Genomic DNA, 25,598 nt, shown 5'->3' on the forward strand with positions numbered 1-25,598 from the left:
GGTTAGGTTGGCATCGAAAAAAACGCTCTCGGGTGCTTTAGAGTGCCGAGTTTTTTACTGCGCATTAAGAAATGACCACCTCCAACGTTTGGTTTATGTTTTATAAGCATTTTTAATTTTATTGCTTAAATCGCATTTTCTCGGCGAGCTGAGCACTTTTTCTGAATTGTGCCGCTCCCGTCACTCTGGTTAGGTTGGCATCGAAAAAAACGCTCTCGGGTGCTTTAGAGTGCCGAGTTATTCACTGCGCATGAAGAAATGACCACCTCCAACGTTTGGTTTATGTTTTATAAGCATTTTTAATTTTATTGCTTAAATCGCATTTTCTCGGCGAGCTGAGCACTTTTTCTGAATTGTGCCGCTCCCGTCACTCTGGTTAGGTTGGCATAGAAAAAAACGCTCTCGGGTGCTTTAGAGTGCCGAGTTATTCACTGCGCATGAAGAAATGACCACCTCCAACGTTTGGTTTATGTTTTATAAACATTTTTAATTTTATTGCTTAAATCGCATTTTCTCGGCGAGCTGAGCACTTTTTCTGAATTGTGCCGCTCCCGTCACTCTGGTTAGGTTGGCATCGAAAAAAAACGCTCTCGGGTGCTTTAGAGTGCCGAGTTTATCACTGCGCATGAAGAAATGACCACCTCCAACGTTTGGTTTATGTTTTATAAGCATTTTTAATTGTATTGTGAGGTAAATTTTGGATTCTATGCGTCACTGTATGTCACCTTAAATGGCGACCTTGCAGCAGTGAGAAGACCCTAAGCTATTTTTGCGGTACAGAGAAGATCTAGTTTCAGCAATGTGTAGGTGCTTAGAATATGGAAGGGCCATTCGTCCGTGACCAGGAATACCTTTGTCCATGCACTTTTAAGGGCATCGGAAGTAACCAATAGAGTGAGACTCGGACCGCAGCTGTTGTCTTACGAGGTACAAATGATGGGGGAGAACAGATAGAGGGGGGTCAAGAACGCGAAGAGGAGAGCGCGAAGAGCAAGGGGCGCGCAAGGCGCAGGGGCGCAAGGGGCAAGAGCAAGAAGCGCGAGGGCCTTTTTGGGGCGAACATCTGTGCTGTCAAGAGCTGAAACATCTTTGCTCTTGGGGCCACCCTAACTTTTGGAGAGACATCACTTTGACATCGGTTGAATAAATCTTGTGTCACCGAAGTGCTTCCTTACCCGGACCAGCCATCGTCCACTGAGTGTTTTTTTGGAGACCAGCGAAACAACAAAGACCATTCACCACATTTTTGGCGTCACGAACAGGATTCGTGTTCCCCTGGGGAATTCCTGCCCGCTTCCTGAGCGAGAATCCAGCGGTCGGCCAGCGGCTGTCATTAAGGTGAGATGCTTCGCCCACAGTCGCCGCGATATGCTCGATTCTTGGACAGGTGGGGGGTCGGCCCCTTGAGGGGGCAGTTACAACCGAATCTGATGTGGCCATGAGCTGTCTCGGGAGTAAGTTGTCTCTCCCAGTCAAAAAGTCGTCATAATTCGACTTTCGAAGGGGGAGTGGCCCCAAATAGAAGCAGCAAAGGAAAAATAAAATAAAAATAGAAAAATAAATAAAAATAAGAAATAAAAAGTGAACAGTAACTTAAAAATTAATGGGGAATGTGCACAGTGGAGTGAGTGACATGTCTGGTGAGAATGATGAATGATGAAAAAGAAAAAAGCCCGAAGTAGTGTGGCTCGTGACGGGACAGGTTGTCAGGGACATCGCTGTTGACCGTCACAATAAAAGAATAGTAGAAAGTCCCATAAAACGTGGACTTTAGTTTGGCGACAGAGGATAGAAATTTTAGCTGTGTGAATGAGGCGAAAACACAGATACGATTGAACACTGTTGCGACAGGAAACGACCCGCCCCAGATGCAGTTCCTGGAAAAGCTGAGACACTGCAGTCGCACTCAGTGGCCGTACGGGCCAAGTGCGCACCTGTGGAGAGTTTCGGTGGCCGGGTTAGTCTCCGTCAAAAGTCCAACAAAAAAAGGGAGGCTTGCGCTGACCGCGTTTGGCAAATAGGAAAAGTGCGCAGCCTTGGCATCCGTAACTGTGAGCATGAATGTGGAAGTGACCCGGTCAGACCCTTTTTTAAGGGTGCCGAAGTGGTCCGGTCAGACCCAGTTATGGGTGCCGAGATCCGGTCAGATTTTAAGGGTACCGAGGAAAATAAAGCGCGCGTAAGCCACGTCGTTTGGACACTGATCGAATTAGAAGTGTGTGGGGGTTACAAGGCTCCTCGATTTAAACGCTGGTGCAAGAAAATGGCAGAGTAAACTCGGTGGGCTGTCATTTTTGAATACCGAGGTAGCTGGTGCGTTATCGCGGCAACGGTCCGATCCCGATTTGTCGAGGCGCACTGTAATAGCATGCACGTCTGTCAAAGTTTGATAAATTTGAGCTTGCGACAAAACCGCTATTGGACGATGGTTTTGTGCGGCTGCTGTGTGAAAATGGAAAACGTGGAAAAGAGGCCTCTGGGGGGTTTAGTAGTCATATAAAAAGTAATTTGTGTGCACACTTAAGTTAAATTCTGCAGAATAAAGGGGAAATATACAGCGCTATTAGGAACGAAACGAAACAAAAAGTTAAGTAAGACGTGCGTATTTGTCAGTGCATCTGCGCTGATGACAGCTAAAATGACCAAACTGCTAAGCAGCAGTTGGAAAGAAGCAAAATGTGGAATGGATTCGAATCCCGTTGTATGTCTTTTGTGTCCCTGTGTAATCTTTGTGAACTCTGTCAGCTTAATGTTGTCTGTTTGAGCTTCCGAATGAATGGACGCTTGATGTGTGTACTTGTTGGGCCCAGTAAGTGCGTGTGTGCGTGCGTAAATGGGTGTGTGTGCGTGCGTGCTCGTGAGTGCGTGCGTGTGTGTGGTTATGCTCATGAGCGTGCATGGGTGTGAGCGCGTGCTTGTAGAAGCAGCAAAAGGAACGGATAAGGATGGTGTGCTCTCGTTGCTTTGGGCGCGTGCCCGCCTGCGCTGCACGCGCGGGGAGGGGGATCCGGCCCCCTGGGCGGCAGGGTGGCCAACCTGTACCTGCCCACTGTGTTTCAGGCTGGCCCCTCCCCGCGCGGGTGACGTCGGGGCGGTGCGAACGGCTGGAGTTGTGCCCATTTTAGGGGCCTGCGTGGCCAGCAGCGAAAGGAACTATGACAAAATGATGGAAGACGGAATGCTGAAGGAGTAAAAGAATGCATGACCAACTGGAGAAATAGGAGCATGCGTGTGTTAATCAATACGACACGAATATAGATGTATCTAAAGAAAAACATGCTGCGACGACAGCAAGCGGTGGCAGAAGAGTGTGGCCCCCTCGTAAATAATGGGGGACCCCTCTAAGGCCAGCTGACGCTCCTTTTAGCATTCTGAGAGGAATAGGAAATTGGATCTGACGAAAAGCTCAACTTATTAATTTAAATTGCTGAAAGGATGACAAAATTGAAAACAAATTATTGATACTCGTTTCTTTGGGGCTCTCCTCAATACTTCTGATTTTCTCGTTACATAAAAAACCTGAGACGGCGGATACATCCGTTGTCTCATGGAGGACATAGAGACACAGCATGAACTTAGAATTAATGTTTAACAGCCGTCTAACAGGTGGAGTAGGAGCATGCGAGGGCTAACCACTACAACACAAATATAGGTGATTTGAGTGTCTAAAGAAAACTCAACCGGTCAACACTAATTTGTGAGAGCAAGAGGGGTATCAAGTCCTCACTTGCACAGCAGCAGCTGGAATTAAAGGAATTTTCTGGATTTAGACATAAGACTGAATTATATGCATGGAGAGCCTGCTCGTAAATTGCGTTGGCCCGACAAGGCTGACCATTGCCCACTTTAACAAGACGCACAGGTCAAAAGCAGCAAGTTCAAAATAGAGGAGGAGATGCCAACGAGGAGAGATTGGATTTGGTAGTAATCTGGTGGTTCTTTTAATACTCTTGTAAAAGTATGCTCGGTAGAAATAAATTAGCGATAGGAGCAATTCAGAAGTCCAAAAGTAAGAAACTCAAATGAAAACCACGTTCTAGATTCGAATAATGGAGCCTAACTGGAGCATGGGAAAAGTGATCAGCTGAGAAATTGCCTTTGATGTAGTGGCAGAGAATTAAAAATTCAAGATGGTCCAGTAATATCGGTAAGTGAGCATAACACCAATAATACTGAGGCCAAACCAGAGAGGATGCAATGTTTGGAACATGACTTAATTATGAATAATGTACATTCTGTACGCAAAATTGGGAAACTTTATCTGAAATTAAAGGCTCAAACCAGGAAAGGTGAAAAGATGATAGAGAGGATTGCATAAAATCAAAGGCAGGAAAACAAACAATAGAATGTAGCCTGAAATTAGGATGAGCTTCTGGAAATCACAGTATAATTGAGAGAAATCACAGTTAAGACTTGCAATTTTAAGTTTGGGGTAATCTGCCACTTTAAAATTCTTCACATAAGGTCCATCACAATACAGCCGAGAGCTCATGAAGGAAAGGCAACGTTTTTCTCAAATATATTAAATTGTTGTTAATAGGAGAATTGGAAGTTTGATTAACAAAAGGTACTAGGTAATTAATGGCTAATTGGAAGACGATATTTAAGTTTGGTTTCCCAGTCCGTCTTTTCCAGTATCCAGCAGTGACCCTGAAACTCGATCCCGAGACTCCACCGACAGCTGAGAACAACAAGAAAACGGTGCATGGCTCTGAAGCACCTTCGACCTTTTGCAAGAGCAAAGAAGGACTATATTTGTGCTTGGGGGGAGCACAACGCTCCGGAGGAAAACGACATCCTCTGAGGCGAGAGTGAAGAAACTTACAAGATGTGAATGGACTCAGTTGAAAATGGACTCATCCGAGAGTGAGGAATGAGTTGCCTCTGAGGCTACAACTAAAGACAACAACTTGAAAATGAGGTGCGGCGAAAGACCCATGAGACATGAAATGTGCAACAAGCGAACTGGACTCCTTGCTGGGGCGTAATCAATACTTGGTGGGGCTTGAGTCGAAGTGAATGGAAGCTTGCTTGGGCACTGAACTTGACACAACTGAGGAGTCTTGATAAAAGATAAATAAATAAATCAGGAACAAAAGGTGTAGTGTTACAGAAAAAGGGAAAGGATCATAATCAGAGGATAAATTTGGATAAAACAGGCCAAATTGTATGAAGTAAGAGTAGGATCACATTTAGTCCACCCAGCTTAACAATTAGACATAGAGTCATTGACAAATTGGAGATGAAAATAGGACATTAGGACCCAATAGGATGCAGTCAAGAGGTGGCTAAATTGTACAATGGACCTGATTATTATTAATTAATAAAATTAGAAGTTAATTACACCTCACGGGGAATTCTGGTGTCAGAAAGTCCGATAAGTTCAAGGAATAACAGCCATGGAAACTTTTGACAGTTAAGAATAATGCGGCATAAGAGTCACACAAAATGACAGTTAACGAGATGACAAACGTGATAGGACTCAAATAACAAATGCATTGACAAGGCAAAGTGAAAACACCATAGGGGAGTAGACTGTCGGAGGGACCCTTTTGAGTATCTTTACCCAGCGGTTCGATCAGAATGATTGATTAGGATAAAATTATTTAAGGACCATCTGAGGCTGCTTCTTTCCCCATGCTCACCCTTGAACAGGCTCAGCAGTAGAAATAACTGAATTTGTTAGGCATTTAATTGACAGTTTTACGGTAAAAGTGAGGAACGATTGTATGAAATATTTAATCGAGAAGATCATCCAGAAATGAAGTGTTACCTTCAATATTCACTGATTGCCTACTCACTTACACATACTAAATTTGTTTGGTGTGGAATGAGAGCTGAGCGATGAAGGCGACTGAATTGGCACTTGTGTGGTTAAGAATGTGTATGTGTGTCTGGGACAGGGTGAAAGGCCAAAGTATTCTGGAGTTGGGGTGAAAGGGTCACAGTTGAGGGTAAGATTCCTCTCACATGAGACTGGAACACCCAAGTTTGATGAGTGATGAGTTGTAACCTTAACCAACAGCTGATGGTTAATCAGAGGCACCATGAACAACAAAATAGTTCATGGAGAAGGCCCATTTCAGCAACACGAATGGACAAGACAGGACTAATATCAAACACTAAGACAATGGACGATATGACGTGACAGACTTGGACTCACCCGACGGGATGACTGACTAGGTGGATGACAACCAAACATTTGAAACTTAAGCTTGCTTGTGGCAAGTGCAAGCTTTGCTTTGTTTCTGTGCGTCACTTGACTTATTGCAGCATCAACCACCAGCCAAGGAGCAGATTGCTGGCTGTTTTATAACTTGTAATAATTTTGCAGGTTGGCGATTGCAGTCTTGGAGAGTTTATATTGAATGCACGTGAAAATGTTAACCCTAACCCTTTTGATTTTTGTGATGATTGAGGATTTTCAGGACAGAATCCCCGGGCGCCTTGATTCGTTGTGTGTCTATGTTTTATTTTGATACTCTATGCCTGTGTACTTTTTGTGAGCAAAAGGGTCCGCTGTCAGCAGGGCTGTATGCTCACTGGCAGGAGTGCGATGATTTTTGTTTGTGTTGCCGAGTGTGAGGTGAACAGTCAATTTTCAGGAACTTGGGGATGACGGTTCTGGATGAGTGAAAGGTTCGACAAACTGGCTGCGGGACGTATGATGATGCGGTAGGACGTTTTGCCGGTTCCTTTTTGAATGCCTGGTGACACATTGAGTGAATGTGTCAGAGGGGGGAGTTACATTTAAATGAGTAAGTAGATATAAAAGCTATTTGTGACATTCAAGGTTTTTTCGGATTCAATTATTTTTGAGGCTTTAACAGGACATGCCAGAATTCAACAGGTAGTGATGGAAGGAGCAGAAGAAGCAGCTCGAAAGGAAAGGAGTTACTGGGAGACAACAATCTGGAATGGATGCAAAGCGTGGTAACAATCTAGCGACAGTAACGGTTAAAGTGTCAACGGAAAAGCACGAATGATGACAAATCATACAGCTAATAGGGATTAGACTGCAGCGCAATAGACAACAAATGTTTGGAAGGTAATTAAATAAAATAGGAAACTGGACCAGAAACAAGCAATAGGGATAATTTCTTAACATATGAATGCATTAAAGCTGCTATGAAAGGGAAGGTATTTAAGAACACATTTTAAGAGGGTTAATTTGCATAACAAATGTTGAAAAGAGTTGAATAGGTAAATCATTTTGGGAAGATTACAGGTTCATTCAAAAGGGCGACTTATTTGAACAGTAAGATGACTTGAAGGGGAGACAAAGATAAGGTACATAAACAAATTGGGTGAACAAAACTGACAGGACTGATGCCCATTTGAGAATACTGAGAAAAATTGGATTCAAAGAGGAAAATTTGGAGTAAAAATTAAGATTTGAACTAGGAAAATCAATTGCAAAGACTGATTGACAGGGCTTCAGACAGGGACAGCTGAAGCAGGAAAGACTAACTTGAACAGGCAGAAGTTACTCTGCTACAGGACGGATCTTGCGAGACCGACAACACGACGAGAAATAAGGGGGATTATTCATAACTCCAAGGGGGAGTGTTTGTTTGTTTGTTTGTTTGTTTGTTTGTTTGTTTGTTTCAGGGATCACGTGGGCCTCTGGATCATAGGAGTAGATGCCGAGAACGCCTCGGAGGTTCTACTGAGCACTTCGATGAGACGACGACCACCAGTCGTCCCCGTGCCCCAATCAACCCCAAAAGAGAAGATTTAGTTTGCAGACGACTGGTTATGGAGATGTCGTCTACTGGGGGTGACCGAAGGGGGCCGGGAGGACTTCCGGCCTACGCTGGGCATTGCTGCTTTTTTCATTGCAACTCAAGGTTTTGTGCGGTTGTCATCGTTGAATACTGGCAGTGGCTCCCGATTATTGCAGACCCCGTGGACGCTGACCAGGGCCTGGAAAGAGACTCTGAGGACGGTGGAGTGGACATAAAGATTTTGGATGGACAGCAGGCCCTGAGCAGTGATCCCGGGGCAAATTCACTACTGAGCATTCAGTGGACTGGACTTTGCATCGACAGGCATTTACATATGCAAGGGGGGCAACACTGAGGGCGCTTCAACGTTTCAGTATGATGTGATATTGCGTCAATATTTTATCAATCAGTACTTTATCTGATGACTACATGCTGCAATTACGTTATCTTATTCATTTAGCTTTTCACATGTTAACATTGACAATGCAGTTTGACTGTTTACTGGTCGGTGAACTTGTCATTTCTTTTCCTTCTGTTTTGTGAGCTCATACTGTTTTGTGGATTGTGATATGTGCCAAGACTCCTTGTACCTGGCTGACGCCAGGTGGAAGGAATCACTGAGGATGTCAGAGAGGGCCTCCGTCTTTTTCCATGTCATTAGACTGGCAGGGTTTTTTCTCGAGGGAGGGCCGGCAACTTTTTGAGGTTTCTAACGGACCACACCAAATTCATTGCTTCATTAATTATCGACGGTATTGAGATATTACCTAAGGGGGGTGGTTATCGTCATTTGAATAATGTGGACTTCAATTTTCTTTATTTGTGGTTCCTGAGAGGCCTCAGATTGCTGTCAGGGAGCAATTGGATACCAAAGTAGTTTGAGCTTTCCTAGTTAAAATAACCTTAAGTAGCATGCCTCGAGCGTGATATAGGCTGTGCAGGTATAGGCCAAATTGTAGACGTGATCAGAAAATTTGGTTGGGTGAAGATTTTTGGATGTTTACCGATGTCATCTCTTTTTGGACCGTTTTCGGGACATTTATAAAGTCCCGGAGGGGGGAATGAGGTAAATTTTGGATTCTATGCGTCACTGTATGTCACCTTAAATGGCAACCTTGCAGCAGTGAGAAGACCCTAAGCTATTTTTGCGGTACAGAGAAGATCTAGTTTCAGCAATGTGTAGGTGCTTAGAATATGGAAGGGCCATTCGTCCGTGACCAGGAATACCTTTGTCCATGCACTTTTAAGGGCATCGGAAGTAACCAATAGAGTGAGACTCGGACCGCAGCTGTTGTCTTACGAGGTACAAATGATGGGGGAGAACAGATAGAGGGGGGTCAAGAACGCAAAGAGGAGAGCGCGAAGAGCAAGGGGCGCGCAAGGCGCAGGGGCGCAAGGGGCAAGAGCAAGAAGCGCGAGGGCCTTTTTGGGGCGAACATCTGTGCTGCCAAGAGCTGAAACATCTTTGCTCTTGGGGCCACCCTAACTTTTGGAGAGACATCACTTTGACATCGGTTGAATAAATCTTTTCCCAATCAGCCGTGTGTCACCGAAGTGCTTCCTTACCCGGACCAGCCATCATCCACTGAGTGTTTTTTTGGAGACCAGCGAAACAACAAAGACCATTCACCACAATTGCTTAAATCGCATTTTCTCGGCGAGCTGAGCACTTTTTCTGAATTGTGCCGCTCCCGTCACTCTGGTTAGGTTGGCATCGAAAAAAACGCTCTCGGGTGCTTTAGAGTGCCGAGTTATTCACTGCGCATGAAGAAATGACCACCTCCAACGTTTGGTTTATGTTTAATAAGCATTTTTAATTTTATTGCTTAAATCGCATTTTCTCGGCGAGCTGAGCACTTTTTCTGAATTGTGCCGCTCCCGTCACTCTGGTTAGGTTGGCATCGAAAAAAACGCTCTCGGGTGCTTTAGAGTGCCGAGTTTATCACTGCGCATGAAGAAATGACCACCTCCAACGTTTGGTTTATGTTTTATAAGCATTTTTAATTTTATTGCTTAAATCGCATTTTCTCGGCGAGCTGAGCACTTTTTCTGAATTGTGCCGCTCCCGTCACTCTGGTTAGGTTGGCATCGAAAAAAACGCTCTCGGGTGCTTTAGAGTGCCGAGTTATTCACTGCGCATGAAGAAATGACCACCTCCAACGTTTGGTTTATGTTTTATAAGCATTTTTAATTTTATTGCTTAAATCGCATTTTCTCGGCGAGCTGAGCACTTTTTCTGAATTGTGCCGCTCCCGTCACTCTGGTTAGGTTGGCATCGAAAAAAACGCTCTCGGGTGCTTTAGACTGCCGAGTTTATCACTGCGCATGAAGAAATGACCACCTCCAACGTTTGGTTTATGTTTAATAAGCATTTTTAATTTTATTGCTTAAATCGCATTTTCTCGGCGAGCTGAGCACTTTTTCTGAATTGTGCCGCTCCCGTCACTCTGGTTAGGTTGGCATCGAAAAAAACGCTCTCGGGTGCTTTAGAGTGCCGAGTTTATCACTGCGCATGAAGAAATGACCACCTCCAACGTTTGGTTTATGTTTTATAAGCATTTTTAATTTTATTGCTTAAATCGCATTTTCTCGGCGAGCTGAGCACTTTTTCTGAATTGTGCCGCTCCCGTCACTCTGGTTAGGTTGGCATCGAAAAAAAACGCTCTCGGGTGCTTTAGAGTGCCGAGTTTATCACTGCGCATGAAGAAATGACCACCTCCAACGTTTGGTTTATGTTTTATAAGCATTTTTAATTTTATTGCTTAAATCGCATTTTCTCGGCGAGCTGAGCGCTTTTTCTGAATTGTGCCGCTCCCGTCACTCTGGTTAGGTTGGCATCGAAAAAAACGCTCTCGGGTGCTTTAGAGTGCCGAGTTTATCACTGCGCATGAAGAAATGACCACCTCCAACGTTTGGTTTATGTTTTATAAGCATTTTTAATTTTATTGCTTAAATCGCATTTTCTCGGCGAGCTGAGCACTTTTTCTGAATTGCGCCGCTCCCGTCACTCTGGTTAGGTTGGCATCGAAAAAAACGCTCTCGGGTGCTTTTGAGTGCCGAGTTATTCACTGCGCATGAAGAAATGACCACCTCCAACGTTTGGTTTATGTTTTATAAGCATTTTTAATTTTATTGCTTAAATCGCATTTTCTCGGGGAGCTGAGCACTTTTTCTGAATTGTGCCGCTCCCGTCACTCTTGTTAGGTTGGCATCGAAAAAAACGCTCTCGGGTGCTTTAGAGTGCCGAGTTTATCACTGCGCATGAAGAAATGACCACCTCCAACGTTTGGTTTATGTTTAATAAGCATTTTTAATTTTATTGCTTAAATCGCATTTTCTCGGCGAGCTGAGCACTTTTTCTGAATTGTGCCGCTCCCGTCACTCTGGTTAGGTTGGCATCGAAAAAAACGCTCTCGGGTGCTTTAGAGTGCCGAGTTTATCACTGCGCATGAAGAAATGACCACCTCCAACGTTTGGTTTATGTTTTATAAGCATTTTTAATTTTATTGCTTAAATCGCATTTTCTCGGCGAGCTGAGCGCTTTTTCTGAATTGTGCCGATCCCGTCACTCTGGTTAGGTTGGCATCGAAAAAAACGCTCTCGGGTGCTTTAGAGTGCCGAGTTTATCACTGCGCATGAAGAAATGACCACCTCCAACGTTTGGTTTATGTTTTATAAGCATTTTTAATTTTATTGCTTAAATCGCATTTTCTCGGCGAGCTGAGCACTTTTTCTGAATTGCGCCGCTCCCGTCACTCTGGTTAGGTTGGCATCGAAAAAAACGCTCTCGGGTGCTTTTGAGTGCCGAGTTATTCACTGCGCATGAAGAAATGACCACCTCCAACGTTTGGTTTATGTTTTATAAGCATTTTTAATTTTATTGCTTAAATCGCATTTTCTCGGGGAGCTGAGCACTTTTTCTGAATTGTGCCGCTCCCGTCACTCTGGTTAGGTTGGCATCGAAAAAAACGCTCTCGGGTGCTTTAGAGTGCCGAGTTTATCACTGCGCATGAAGAAATGACCACCTCCAACGTTTGGTTTATGTTTAATAAGCATTTTTAATTTTATTGCTTAAATCGCATTTTCTCGGCGAGCTGAGCACTTTTTCTGAATTGTGCCGCTCCCGTCACTCTGGTTAGGTTGGCATCGAAAAAAACGCTCTCGGGTGCTTTAGAGTGCCGAGTTTATCACTGCGCATGAAGAAATGACCACCTCCAACGTTTGGTTTATGTTTTATAAGCATTTTTAATTTTATTGCTTAAATCGCATTTTCTCGGCGAGCTGAGCACTTTTTCTGAATTGTGCCGCTCCCGTCACTCTGGTTAGGTTGGCATCGAAAAAAACGCTCTCGGGTGCTTTAGAGTGCCGAGTTTATTACTGCGCATTAAGAAATGACCTCCTCCAACGTTTGGTTTATGTTTTATAAGCATTTTTAATTTTAATGCTTAAATCGCATTTTCTCGGCGAGCTGAGCACTTTTTCTGAATTGTGGCGCTCCCGTCACTCTGGTTAGGTTGGCATCGAAAAAAACGCTCTCGGGTGCTTTAGAGTGCCGAGTTATTCACTGCGCATGAAGAAATGACCACCTCCAACGTTTGGTTTATGTTTTATAAGCATTTTTAATTTTATTGCTTAAATCGCATTTTCTCGGCGAGCTGAGCGCTTTTTCTGAATTGTGCCGCTCCCGTCACTCTGGTTAGGTTGGCATCGAAAAAAACGCTCTCGGGTGCTTTAGAGTGCCGAGTTCATTACTGCGCATTAAGAAATGACCACCTCCAACGTTTGGTTTATGTTTTATAAGCATTTTTAATTTTATTGCTTAAATCGCATTTTCTCGGCGAGCTGAGCACTTTTTCTGAATTGTGCCGCTCCCGTCACTCTGGTTAGGTTGGCATCGAAAAAAACGCTCTCGGGTGCTTTAGAGTGCCGAGTTTATTACTGCGCATTAAGAAATGACCACCTCCAACGTTTGGTTTATGTTTTATAAGCATTTTTAATTTTATTGCTTAAATCGCATTTTCTCGGCGAGCTGAGCACTTTTTCTGAATTGTGCCGCTCCCGTCACGCTGGTTAGGTTGGCATCGAAAAAAACGCTCTCGGGTGCTTTAGAGTGCCGAGTTTATCACTGCGCATGAAGAAATGACCACCTCCAACGTTTGGTTTATGTTTTATAAGCATTTTTAATTTTATTGCTTAAATCGCATTTTCTCGGCGAGCTGAGCACTTTTTCTGAATTGTGCCGCTCCCGTCACTCTGGTTAGGTTGGCATCGAAAAAAACGCTCTCGGGTGCTTTAGAGTGCCGAGTTTATCACTGCGCATTAAGAAATGACCACCTCCAACGTTTGGTTTATGTTTTATAAGCATTTTTAATTTTATTGCTTAAATCGCATTTTCTCGGGGAGCTGAGCACTTTTTCTGAATTGTGCCGCTCCCGTCACTCTGGTTAGGTTGGCATCGAAAAAAACGCTCTCGGGTGCTTTAGAGTGCCGAGTTTATCACTGCGCATGAAGAAATGACCACCTCCAACGTTTGGTTTATGTTTAATAAGCATTTTTTATTTTATTGCTTAAATCGCATTTTCTCGGCGAGCTGAGCACTTTTTCTGAATTGTGCCGCTCCCGTCACTCTGGTTAGGTTGGCATCGAAAAAAACGCTCTCGGGTGCTTTAGAGTGCCGAGTTTATTACTGCGCATTATGAAATGACCACCTCCAACGTTTGGTTTATGTTTTATAAGCATTTTTAATTTTATTGCTTAAATCGCATTTTCTCGGCGAGCTGAGCACTTTTTCTAAATTGTGCCGCTCCCGTCACTCTGGTTAGGTTGGCATCGAAAAAAACGCTCTCGGGTGCTTTAGAGTGCCGAGTTATTCACTGCGCATGGAGAAATGACCACCTCCAACGTTTGGTTTATGTTTTATAAGCATTTTTAATTTTATTGCTTAAATCGCATTTTCTCGGCGAGCTGAGCACTTTTTCTGAATTGTGCCGCTCCCGTCACTCTGGTTAGGTTGGCATCGAAAAAAACGCTCTCGGGTGCTTTAGAGTGCCGAGTTTATCACTGCGCATGAAGAAATGACCACTTCCAACGTTTGGTTTATGTTTTATAAGCATTTTTAATTTTATTGCTTAAATCGCATTTTCTCGGCGAGCTGAGCGCTTTTTCTGAATTGTGCCGCTCCCGTCACTCTGGTTAGGTTGGCATCGAAAAAAACGCTCTCGGGTGCTTTAGAGTGCCGAGTTATTCACTGCGCATGAAGAAATGACAACCTCCAACGTTTGGTTTATGTTTAATAAGCATTTTTAATTTTATTGCTTAAATCGCATTTTCTCGGCGAGCTGAGCACTTTTTCTGAATTGTGCCGCTCCCGTCACTCTGGTTAGGTTGGCATCGAAAAAAACGCTCTCGGGTGCTTTAGAGTGCCGAGTTATTCACTGCGCATGAAGAAATGACCACCTCCAACGTTTGGTTTATGTTTTATAAGCATTTTTAATTTTATTGCTTAAATCGCATTTTCTCGGCGAGCTGAGCGCTTTTTCTGAATTGTGCCGCTCCCGTCACTCTGGTTAGGTTGGCATCGAAAAAAACGCTCTCGGGTGCTTTAGAGTGCCGAGTTTATTACTGCGCATTAAGAAATGACCACCTCCAACGTTTGGTTTATGTTTTATAAGCATTTTTAATTTTATTGCTTAAATCGCATTTTCTCGGCGAGCTGAGCACTTTTTCTGAATTGTGCCGTCCCGTCACTCTGGTTAGGTTGGCATCGAAAAAAACGCTCACGGGTGCTTTAGAGTGCCGAGTTTATTACTGCGCATTAAGAAATGACCACCTCCAACGTTTGGTTTATGTTTTATAAGCATTTTTAATTTTATTGCTTAAATCGCATTTTCTCGGCGAGCTGAGCACTTTTTCTGAATTGTGCCGCTCCCGTCACTCTGGTTAGGTTGGCATCGAAAAAAACGCTCTCGGGTGCTTTAGAGTGCCGAGTTATTCACTGCGCATGGAGAAATGACCACCTCCAACGTTTGGTTTATGTTTTATAAGCATTTTTAATTTTATTGCTTAAATCGCATTTTCTCGGCGAGCTGAGCACTTTTTCTGAATTGTGCCGCTCCAGTCACTCTGGTTAGGTTGGCATCGAAAAAAACGCTCTCGGGTGCTTTAGAGTGCCGAGTTTATCACTGCGCATGAAGAAATGACCACCTCCAACGTTTGGTTTATGTTTTATAAGCATTTTTAATTTTATTGCTTAAATCGCATTTTCTCGGCGAGCTGAGCGCTTTTTCTGAATTGTGCCGCTCCCGTCACTCTGGTTAGGTTGGCATCGAAAAAAACGCTCTCGGGTGCTTTAGAGTGCCGAGTTTATCACTGCGCATGAAGAAATGACCACCTCCAACGTTTGGTTTATGTTTTATAAGCATTTTTAATTTTATTGCTTAAATCGCATTTTCTCGGCGAGCTGAGCGCTTTTTCTGAATTGTTCCGCTCCCGTAACTCTGGTTAGGTTGGCATCGAAAAAAACGCTCTCGGGTGCTTTAGAGTGCCGAGTTTATCACTGCGCATGAAGAAATGACCACTTCCAACGTTTGCTTTATGTTTTATAAGCATTTTTAATTTTATTGCTTAAATCGCATTTTCTCGGCGAGCTGAGCGCTTTTTCTGAATTGTGCCGCTCCCGTAACTCTGGTTAGGTTGGCATCGAAAAAAACGCTCTCGGGTGCTTTAGAGTGCCGAGTTTATCACTGCGCATGAAGAAATGACCACTTCCAACGTTTGGTTTATGTTTTATAAGCATTTTTAATTTTATTGCTTAAATCGCATTTTCTCGGCGAGCTGAGCACTTTTTCTGAATTGTGCCGCTCCCGTCACTCTGGTTAGGTTGGCATCGAAAAAAACGCTCTCGGGTGCTCTAGAGTGCCGAGTTTATTACTGCGCATTAAGAAATGACCACCTCCAACGTTTGGTTTATGTTTTATAAGCATTTTTAATTTTATTGCTTAAATCGCATTTACTCGGCGAGCTGAGCACTTTTTCTGAATTGTGCCGCTCCCGTCACTCTGGTTAGGTTGGCATCGAAAGAAACGCTCTCGGGTGCTTTAGAGTGCCGAGTTATTCACTGCGCATGAAGAAATGACCACCTCCAACGTTTGGTTTATGTTTTATAAGCATTTTTAATTTTATTGCTTAAATCGCATTTTCTCGGCGAGCTGAGCACTTTTTCTGAATTGTGCCGCTCCCGTCACTCTGGTTAGGTTGGCATCGAAAAAAACGCTCTCGGGTGCTTTAGAATGCCGAGTTTATCACTGCGCATGAAGAAATGACCACCTCCAACGTTTGGTTTATGTTTTATAAGCATTTTTAATTTTATTGCTTAAATCGCATTTTCTCGGCGAGCTGAGCGCTTTTTCTGAATTGTGCCGCTCCCGTCACTCTGGTTAGGTTGGCATCGAAAAAAACGCTCTCGGGTGCTTTTGAGTGCCGAGTTATTCACTGCGCATGAAGAAATGACCACCTCCAACGTTTGGTTTATGTTTAATAAGCATTTTTAATTTTATTGCTTAAATCGCATTTTCTCGGCGAGCTGAGCGCTTTTTCTGAATTGTGCCGCTCCCGTAACTCTGGTTAGGTTGGCATCGAAAAAAACGCTCTCGGGTGCTTTAGAGTGCCGAGTTTATCACTGCGCATGAAGAAATGACCACTTCCAACGTTTGGTTTATGTTTTATAAGCATTTTTAATTTTATTGCTTAAATCGCATTTTCTCGGCGAGCTGAGCGCTTTTTCTGAATTGTGCCGCTCCCGTAACTCTGGTTAGGTTGGCATCGAAAAAAACGCTCTCGGGTGCTTTAGAGTGCCGAGTTATTCACTGCGCATGAAGAAATGACCACCTCCAACGTTTGGTTTATGTTTTATAAGCATTTTTAATTTTATTGCTTAAATCGCATTTTCTCGGCGAGCTGAGCACTTTTTCTGAATTGTGCCGCTCCCGTCACTCTGGTTAGGTTGGCATCGAAAAAAACGCTCTCGGGTGCTTTAGAGTGCCGAGTTTATCACTGCGCATGAAGAAATGACCACCTCCAACGTTTGGTTTATGTTTTATAACCATTTTTAATTTTATTGCTTAAATCGCATTTTCTCGGCGAGCTGAGCGCTTTTTCTGAATTGTGCCGCTCCCGTCACTCTGGTTAGGTTGGCATCGAAAAAAACGCTCTCGGGTGCTTTAGAGTGCCGAGTTATTCACTGCGCATGAAGAAATGACCACCTCCAACGTTTGGTTTATGTTTAATAAGCATTTTTAATTTTATTGCTTAAATCGCATTTTCTCGGCGAGCTGAGCGCTTTTTCTGAATTGTGCCGCTCCCGTCACTCTGGTTAGGTTGGCATCGAAAAAAACGCTCTCGGGTGCTTTAGAGTGCCGAGTTATTCACTGCGCATGAAGAAATGACCACCTCCACCGTTTGGTTTATGTTTAATAAGCATTTTTAATTTTATTGCTTAAATCGCATTTTCTCGGCGAGCTGAGCACTTTTTCTGAATTGTGCCGCTCCCGTCACTCTGGTTAGGTTGGCATCGAAAAAAACGCTCTCGGGTGCTTTAGAGTGCCGAGTTTATTACTGCGCATTAAGAAATGACCACCTCCAACGTTTGGTTTATGTTTTATAAGCATTTTTAATTTTATTGCTTAAATCGCATTTTCTCGGCGAGCTGAGCACTTTTTCTGAATTGTGCCGCGCCCGTCACTCTGGTTAGGTTGGCATCGAAAAAAACGCTCACGGGTGCTTTAGAGTGCCGAGTTTATTACTGCGCATTAAGAAATGACCACCTCCAACGTTTGGTTTATGTTTTATAAGCATTTTTAATTTTATTGCTTAAATCGCATTTTCTCGGCGAGCTGAGCACTTTTTCTGAATTGTGCCGCTCCCGTCACTCTGGTTAGGTTGGCATCGAAAAAAACGCTCTCGGGTGCTTTAGAGTGCCGAGTTATTCACTGCGCATGAAGAAATGACCACCTCCAACGTTTGGTTTATGTTTTATAAGCATTTTTAATTTTATTGCTTAAATCGCATTTTCTCGGCGAGCTGAGCACTTTTTCTGAATTGTGCCGCTCCCGTCACTCTGGTTAGGGCATCGAAAAAAACGCTCTCGGGTGCTTTAGAGTGCCGAGTTTATCACTGCGCATGAAGAAATGACCACCTCCAACGTTTGGTTTATGTTTTATAAGCATTTTTAATTTTATTGCTTAAATCGCATTTTCTCGGCGAGCTGAGCGCTTTTTCTGAATTGTGCCGCTCCAGTAACTCTGGTTAGGTTGGCATCGAAAAAAACGCTCTCGGGTGCTTTAGAGTGCCGAGTTTATCACTGCGCATGAAGAAATGACCACTTCCAACGTTTGGTTTATGTTTTATAAGCATTTTTAATTTTATTGCTTAAATCGCATTTTCTCGGCGAGCTGAGCACTTTTTCTGAATTGTGCCGCTCCCGTCACTCTGGTTAGGTTGGCATCGAAAAAAACGCTCTCGGGTGCTCTAGAGTGCCGAGTTTATTACTGCGCATTAAGAAATGACCACCTCCAACGTTTGGTTTATGTTTTATAAGCATTTTTAATTTTATTGCTTAAATCGCATTTTCTCGGCGAGCTGAGCACTTTTTCTGAATTGTGCCGCTCCCGTCACTCTGGTTAGGTTGGCATCGAAAGAAACGCTCTCGGGTGCTTTAGAGTGCCGAGTTATTCACTGCGCATGAAGAAATGACCACCTCCAACGTTTGGTTTATGTTTTATAAGCATTTTTAATTTTATTGCTTAAATCGCATTTTCTCGGCGAGCTGAGCACTTTTTCTGAATTGTGCCGCTCCCGTCACTCTGGTTAGGTTGGCATCGAAAAAAACGCTCTCGGGTGCTTTAGAGTGCCGAGTTTATCACTGCGCATTAAGAAATGATCACCTCCAACGTTTGGTTTATGTTTTATAAGCATTTTTAAATTTATTGCTTAAATCGCATTTTCTCGGCGAGCTGAGCGCTTTTTCTGAATTGTGCCGCTCCCGTCACTCTGGTTAGGTTGGCATCGAAAAAAACGCTCTCGGGTGCTTTAGAGTGCCGAGTTATTCACTGCGCATGGAGAAATGACCACCTCCAACGTTTGGTTTATGTTTTATAAGCATTTTTAATTTTATTGCTTAAATCGCATTTTCTCGGCGAGCTGAGCACTTTTTCTGAATTGTGCCGCTCCCGTCACTCTGGTTAGGTTGGCATCGAAAAAAACGCTCTCGGGTGCTTTAGAGTGCCGAGTTTATCACTGCGCATGAAGAAATGACCACCTCCAACGTTTGGTTTATGTTTAATAAGCATTTTTAATTTTATTGCTTAAATCGCATTTTCTCGGCGAGCTGAGCGCTTTTTCTGAATTGTGCCGCTCCCGTCACTCTGGTTAGGTTGGCATCGAAAAAAACGCTCTCGGGTGCTTTAGAGTGCCGAGTTATTCACTGCGCATGAAGAAATGACCACCTCCAACGTTTGGTTTATGTTTAATAAGAATTTTTAATTTTATTGCTTAAATCGCATTTTCTCGGCGAGCTGAGCACTTTTTCTGAATTGTGCCGCTGTCGTCACACTAGTTAGGTTGGCATCGAAAAAAACGCTCTCGGGTGCTTTAGAGTGCCGAGTTTATTACTGCGCATTAGGAAATGACCACCTCCAACGTTTGGTTTATGTTTTATAAGCATTTTTAATTTTATTGCTTAAATCGCATTTTCTCGGCGAGCTGTGCGCTTTTTCTGAATTGTGCCGCTCCCGTCACTCTGGTTAGGTTGGCATCGAAAAAAACGCTCTCGGGTGCTTTAGAGTGCCGAGTTTATTACTGCGCATTAAGAAATGACCACCTCCAACGTTTGGTTTATGTTTTATAAGCATTTTTAATTTTATTGCTTAAATCGCATTTTCTCGGCGAGCTGAGCACTTTTTCTGAATTGTGCCGCTCCCGTCACTCTGGTTAGGTTGGCATCGAAAAAAACGCTCTCGGGTGCTTTAGAGTGCCGAGTTTATTACTGCGCATTAAGAAATGACCACCTCCAACGTTTGGTTTATGTTTTATAAGCATTTTTAATTTTATTGCTTAAATCGCATTTTCTCGGCGAGCTGAGCACTTTTTCTGAATTGTGCCGCTCCCGTCACTCTGGTTAGGTTGGCATCGAAAAAAACGCTCTCGGGTGCTTTAGAGTGCCGAGTTTATTACTGCGCATTAAGAAATGACCACCTCCAACGTTTGGTTTATGTTTTATAAGCATTTTTAATTTTATTGCTTAAATCGCATTTTCTCGGCGAGCTGAGCACTTTTTCTGAATTGTGCCGCTCCCGTCACTCTGGTTAGGTTGGCATCGAAAAAAACGCTCTCGGGTGCTTTAGAGTGCCAAGTTTATTACTGCGCATTAAGAAATGACCACCTCCAACGTTTGGTTTATGTTTTATAAGCATTTTTAATTTTATTGCTTAAATCGCATTTTCTCGGCGAGCTGAGCACTTTTTCTGAATTGTGCCGCTCCCGTCACTCTGGCATCGAAAAAAACGCTCTCGGGTGCTTTAGAGTGCCGAGTTATTCACTGCGCATGAAGAAATGACCACCTCCAACGTTTGGTTTATGTTTTATAAGCATTTTTAATTTTATTGCTTAAATCGCATTTTCTCGGCGAGCTGAGCACTTTTTCTGAATTGTGCCGCTCCCGTCACTCTGGTTAGGTTGGCATCGAAAAAAACGCTCTCGGGTGCTTTAGAGTGCCGAGTTTATCACTGCGCATGAAGAAATGACCACCTCCAACGTTTGGTTTATGTTTTATAAGCATTTTTAATTTTATTGCTTAAATCGCATTTTCTCGGCGAGCTAAGCGCTTTTTCTGAATTGTGCCGCTCCCGTCACTCTGGTTAGGTTGGCATCGAAAAAAACGCTCTCGGGTGCTTTAGAGTGCCGAGTTTATCACTGCGCATGAAGAAATGACCACCTCCAACGTTTGGTTTATGTTTTATAAGCATTTTTAATTTTATTGCTTAAATCGCATTTTCTCGGCGAGCTGAGCGCTTTTTCTGAATTGTGCCGCTCCCGTCACTCTGGTTAGGTTGGCATCGAAAAAAACGCTCTCGGGTGCTTTAGAGTGCCGAGTTATTCACTGCGCATGAAGAAATGACCACCTCCACCGTTTGGTTTATGTTTAATAAGCATTTTTAATTTTATTGCTTAAATCGCATTTTCTCGGCGAGCTGAGCACTTTTTCTGAATTGTGCCGCTCCCGTCACTCTGGTTAGGTTGGCATCGAAAAAAACGCTCTCGGGTGCTTTAGAGTGCCGAGTTTATTACTGCGCATTAAGAAATGACCACCAACGTTTGGTTTATGTTTTATAAGCATTTTTAATTTTATTGCTTAAATCGCATTTTCTCGGCGAGCTGAGCGCTTTTTCTGAATTGTGCCGCTCCCGTCACTCTGGTTAGGTTGGCATCGAAAAAAACGCTCTCGGGTGCTTTAGAGTGCCGAGTTATTCACTGCGCATGAAGAAATGACCACCTCCAACGTTTGGTTTATGTTTAATAAGCATTATTAATTTTATTGCTTAAATCGCATTTTCTCGGCGAGCTGAGCACTTTTTCTGAATTGTGCCGCTCCCGTCACTCTGGTTAGGTTGGCATCGAAAAAAACGCTCTCGGGTGCTTTAGAGTGCCGAGTTTATTACTGCGCATTAAGAAATGACCACCTCCAACGTTTGGTTTATGTTTTATAAGCATTTTTAATTTTATTGCTTAAATCGCATTTTCTCGGCGAGCTGAGCACTTTTTCTGAATTGTGCCGCTCCCGTCACTCTGGTTAGGTTGGCATCGAAAAAAACGCTCTCGGGTGCTTTAGAGTGCCGAGTTTATCACTGCGCATGAAGAAATGACCACCTCCAACGTTTGGTTTATGTTTAATAAGCATTTTTAATTTTATTGCTTAAATCGCATTTTCTCGGCGAGCTGAGCACTTTTTCTGAATTGTGCCGCTCCCGTCACTCTGGTTAGGTTGGCATCGAAAAAAACGCTCTCGGGTGCTTTAGAGTGCCGAGTTTATCACTGCGCATGAAGAAATGACCACCTCCAACGTTTGGTTTATGTTTAATAAGCATTTTTAATTTTATTGCTTAAATCGCATTTTCTCGGCGAGCTGAGCGCTTTTTCTGAATTGTGCCGCTCCCGTCACTCTGGTTAGGTTGGCATCGAAAAAAACGCTCTCGGGTGCTTTAGAGTGCCGAGTTATTCACTGCGCATGAAGAAATGACCACCTCCAACGTTTGGTTTATGTTTAATAAGAATTTTTAATTTTATTGCTTAAATCGCATTTTCTCGGCGAGCTGAGCACTTTTTCTGAATTGTGCCGCTGTCGTCACACTAGTTAGGTTGGCATCGAAAAAAACGCTCTCGGGTGCTTTAGAGTGCCGAGTTTATTACTGCGCATTAGGAAATGACCACCTCCAACGTTTGGTTTATGTTTTATAAGCATTTTTAATTTTATTGCTTAAATCGCATTTTCTCGGCGAGCTGTGCGCTTTTTCTGAATTGTGCCGCTCCCGTCACTCTGGTTAGGTTGGCATCGAAAAAAACGCTCTCGGGTGCTTTAGAGTGCCGAGTTTATTACTGCGCATTAAGAAATGACCACCTCCAACGTTTGGTTTATGTTTTATAAGCATTTTTAATTTTATTGCTTAAATCGCATTTTCTCGGCGAGCTGAGCACTTTTTCTGAATTGTGCCGCTCCCGTCACTCTGGTTAGGTTGGCATCGAAAAAAACGCTCTCGGGTGCTTTAGAGTGCCGAGTTTATTACTGCGCATTAAGAAATGACCACCTCCAACGTTTGGTTTATGTTTTATAAGCATTTTTAATTTTATTGCTTAAATCGCATTTTCTCGGCGAGCTGAGCACTTTTTCTGAATTGTGCCGCTCCCGTCACTCTGGTTAGGTTGGCATCGAAAAAAACGCTCTCGGGTGCTTTAGAGTGCCGAGTTTATTACTGCGCATTAAGAAATGACCACCTCCAACGTTTGGTTTATGTTTTATAAGCATTTTTAATTTTATTGCTTAAATCGCATTTTCTCGGCGAGCTGAGCACTTTTTCTGAATTGTGCCGCTCCCGTCACTCTGGTTAGGTTGGCATCGAAAAAAACGCTCTCGGGTGCTTTAGAGTGCCGAGTTTATTACTGCGCATTAAGAAATGACCACCTCCAACGTTTGGTTTATGTTTTATAAGCATTTTTAATTTTATTGCTTAAATCGCATTTTCTCGGCGAGCTGAGCACTTTTTCTGAATTGTGCCGCTCCCGTCACTCTGGCATCGAAAAAAACGCTCTCGGGTGCTTTAGAGTGCCGAGTTATTCACTGCGCATGAAGAAATGACCACCTCCAACGTTTGGTTTATGTTTTATAAGCATTTTTAATTTTATTGCTTAAATCGCATTTTCTCGGCGAGCTGAGCACTTTTTCTGAATTGTGCCGCTCCCGTCACTCTGGTTAGGTTGGCATCGAAAAAAACGCTCTCGGGTGCTTTAGAGTGCCGAGTTTATCACTGCGCATGAAGAAATGACCACCTCCAACGTTTGGTTTATGTTTTATAAGCATTTTTAATTTTATTGCTTAAATCGCATTTTCTCGGCGAGCTAAGCGCTTTTTCTGAATTGTGCCGCTCCCGTCACTCTGGTTAGGTTGGCATCGAAAAAAACGCTCTCGGGTGCTTTAGAGTGCCGAGTTTATCACTGCGCATGAAGAAATGACCACCTCCAACGTTTGGTTTATGTTTTATAAGCATTTTTAATTTTATTGCTTAAATCGCATTTTCTCGGCGAGCTGAGCGCTTTTTCTGAATTGTGCCGCTCCCGTCACTCTGGTTAGGTTGGCATCGAAAAAAACGCTCTCGGGTGCTTTAGAGTGCCGAGTTATTCACTGCGCATGAAGAAATGACCACCTCCACCGTTTGGTTTATGTTTAATAAGCATTTTTAATTTTATTGCTTAAATCGCATTTTCTCGGCGAGCTGAGCACTTTTTCTGAATTGTGCCGCTCCCGTCACTCTGGTTAGGTTGGCATCGAAAAAAACGCTCTCGGGTGCTTTAGAGTGCCGAGTTTATTACTGCGCATTAAGAAATGACCACCAACGTTTGGTTTATGTTTTATAAGCATTTTTAATTTTATTGCTTAAATCGCATTTTCTCGGCGAGCTGAGCGCTTTTTCTGAATTGTGCCGCTCCCGTCACTCTGGTTAGGTTGGCATCGAAAAAAACGCTCTCGGGTGCTTTAGAGTGCCGAGTTATTCACTGCGCATGAAGAAATGACCACCTCCAACGTTTGGTTTATGTTTAATAAGCATTATTAATTTTATTGCTTAAATCGCATTTTCTCGGCGAGCTGAGCACTTTTTCTGAATTGTGCCGCTCCCGTCACTCTGGTTAGGTTGGCATCGAAAAAAACGCTCTCGGGTGCTTTAGAGTGCCGAGTTTATTACTGCGCATTAAGAAATGACCACCTCCAACGTTTGGTTTATGTTTTATAAGCATTTTTAATTTTATTGCTTAAATCGCATTTTCTCGGCGAGCTGAGCACTTTTTCTGAATTGTGCCGCTCCCGTCACTCTGGTTAGGTTGGCATCGAAAAAAACGCTCTCGGGTGCTTTAGAGTGCCGAGTTTATCACTGCGCATGAAGAAATGACCACCTCCAACGTTTGGTTTATGTTTAATAAGCATTTTTAATTTTATTGCTTAAATCGCATTTTCTCGGCGAGCTGAGCACTTTTTCTGAATTGTGCCGCTCCCGTCACTCTGGTTAGGTTGGCATCGAAAAAAACGCTCTCGGGTGCTTTAGAGTGCCGACTTTATCACTGCGCATGAAGAAATGACCACCTCCAACGTTTGGTTTATGTTTTATAAGCATTTTTAATTTTATTGCTTAAATCGCATTTTCTCGGCGAGCTGAGCACTTTTTCTGAATTGTGCCGCGCCCGTCACTCTGGTTAGGTTGGCATCGAAAAAAACGCTCACGGGTGCTTTAGAGTGCCGAGTTTATTACTGCGCATTAAGAAATGACCACCTCCAACGTTTGGTTTATGTTTTATAAGCATTTTTAATTTTATTGCTTAAATCGCATTTTCTCGGCGAGCTGAGCACTTTTTCTGAATTGTGCCGCTCCCGTCACTCTGGTTAGGTTGGCATCGAAAAAAACGCTCTCGGGTGCTTTAGAGTGCCGAGTTATTCACTGCGCATGAAGAAATGACCACCTCCAACGTTTGGTTTATGTTTTATAAGCATTTTTAATTTTATTGCTTAAATCGCATTTTCTCGGCGAGCTGAGCGCTTTTTCTGAATTGTGCCGCTCCCGTCACTCTGGTTAGGTTGGCATCGAAAAAAACGCTCTCGGGTGCTTTAGAGTGCCGAGTTTATTACTGCGCATTAAGAAATGACCACCTCCAACGTTTGGTTTATGTTTTATAAGCATTTTTAATTTTATTGCCTAAATCGCATTTTCTCGGCGAGCTGAGCACTTTTTCTGAATTGTGCCGCTCCCGTCACTCTGGTTAGGTTGGCATCGAAAAAAACGCTCTCGGGTGCTTTAGAGTGCCGAGTTTATTACTGCGCATTAAGAAATGACCACCTCCAACGTTTGGTTTATGTTTAATAAGCATTTTTAATTTTATTGCTTAAATCGCATTTTCTCGGCGAGCTGAGCGCTTTTTCTGAATTGTGCCGCTCCCGTCACTCTGGTTAGGTTGGCATCGAAAAAAACGCTCTCGGGTGCTTTAGAGTGCCGAGTTTATTACTGCGCATTAAGAAATGACCACCTCCAACGTTTGGTTTATGTTTTATAAGCATTTTTA

The sequence above is a fragment of the Syngnathus typhle genome, unplaced genomic scaffold (genome assembly GCF_033458585.1).
Source record: "Syngnathus typhle isolate RoL2023-S1 ecotype Sweden unplaced genomic scaffold, RoL_Styp_1.0 HiC_scaffold_41, whole genome shotgun sequence".
NCBI lineage: Eukaryota > Metazoa > Chordata > Actinopteri > Syngnathiformes > Syngnathidae > Syngnathus > Syngnathus typhle.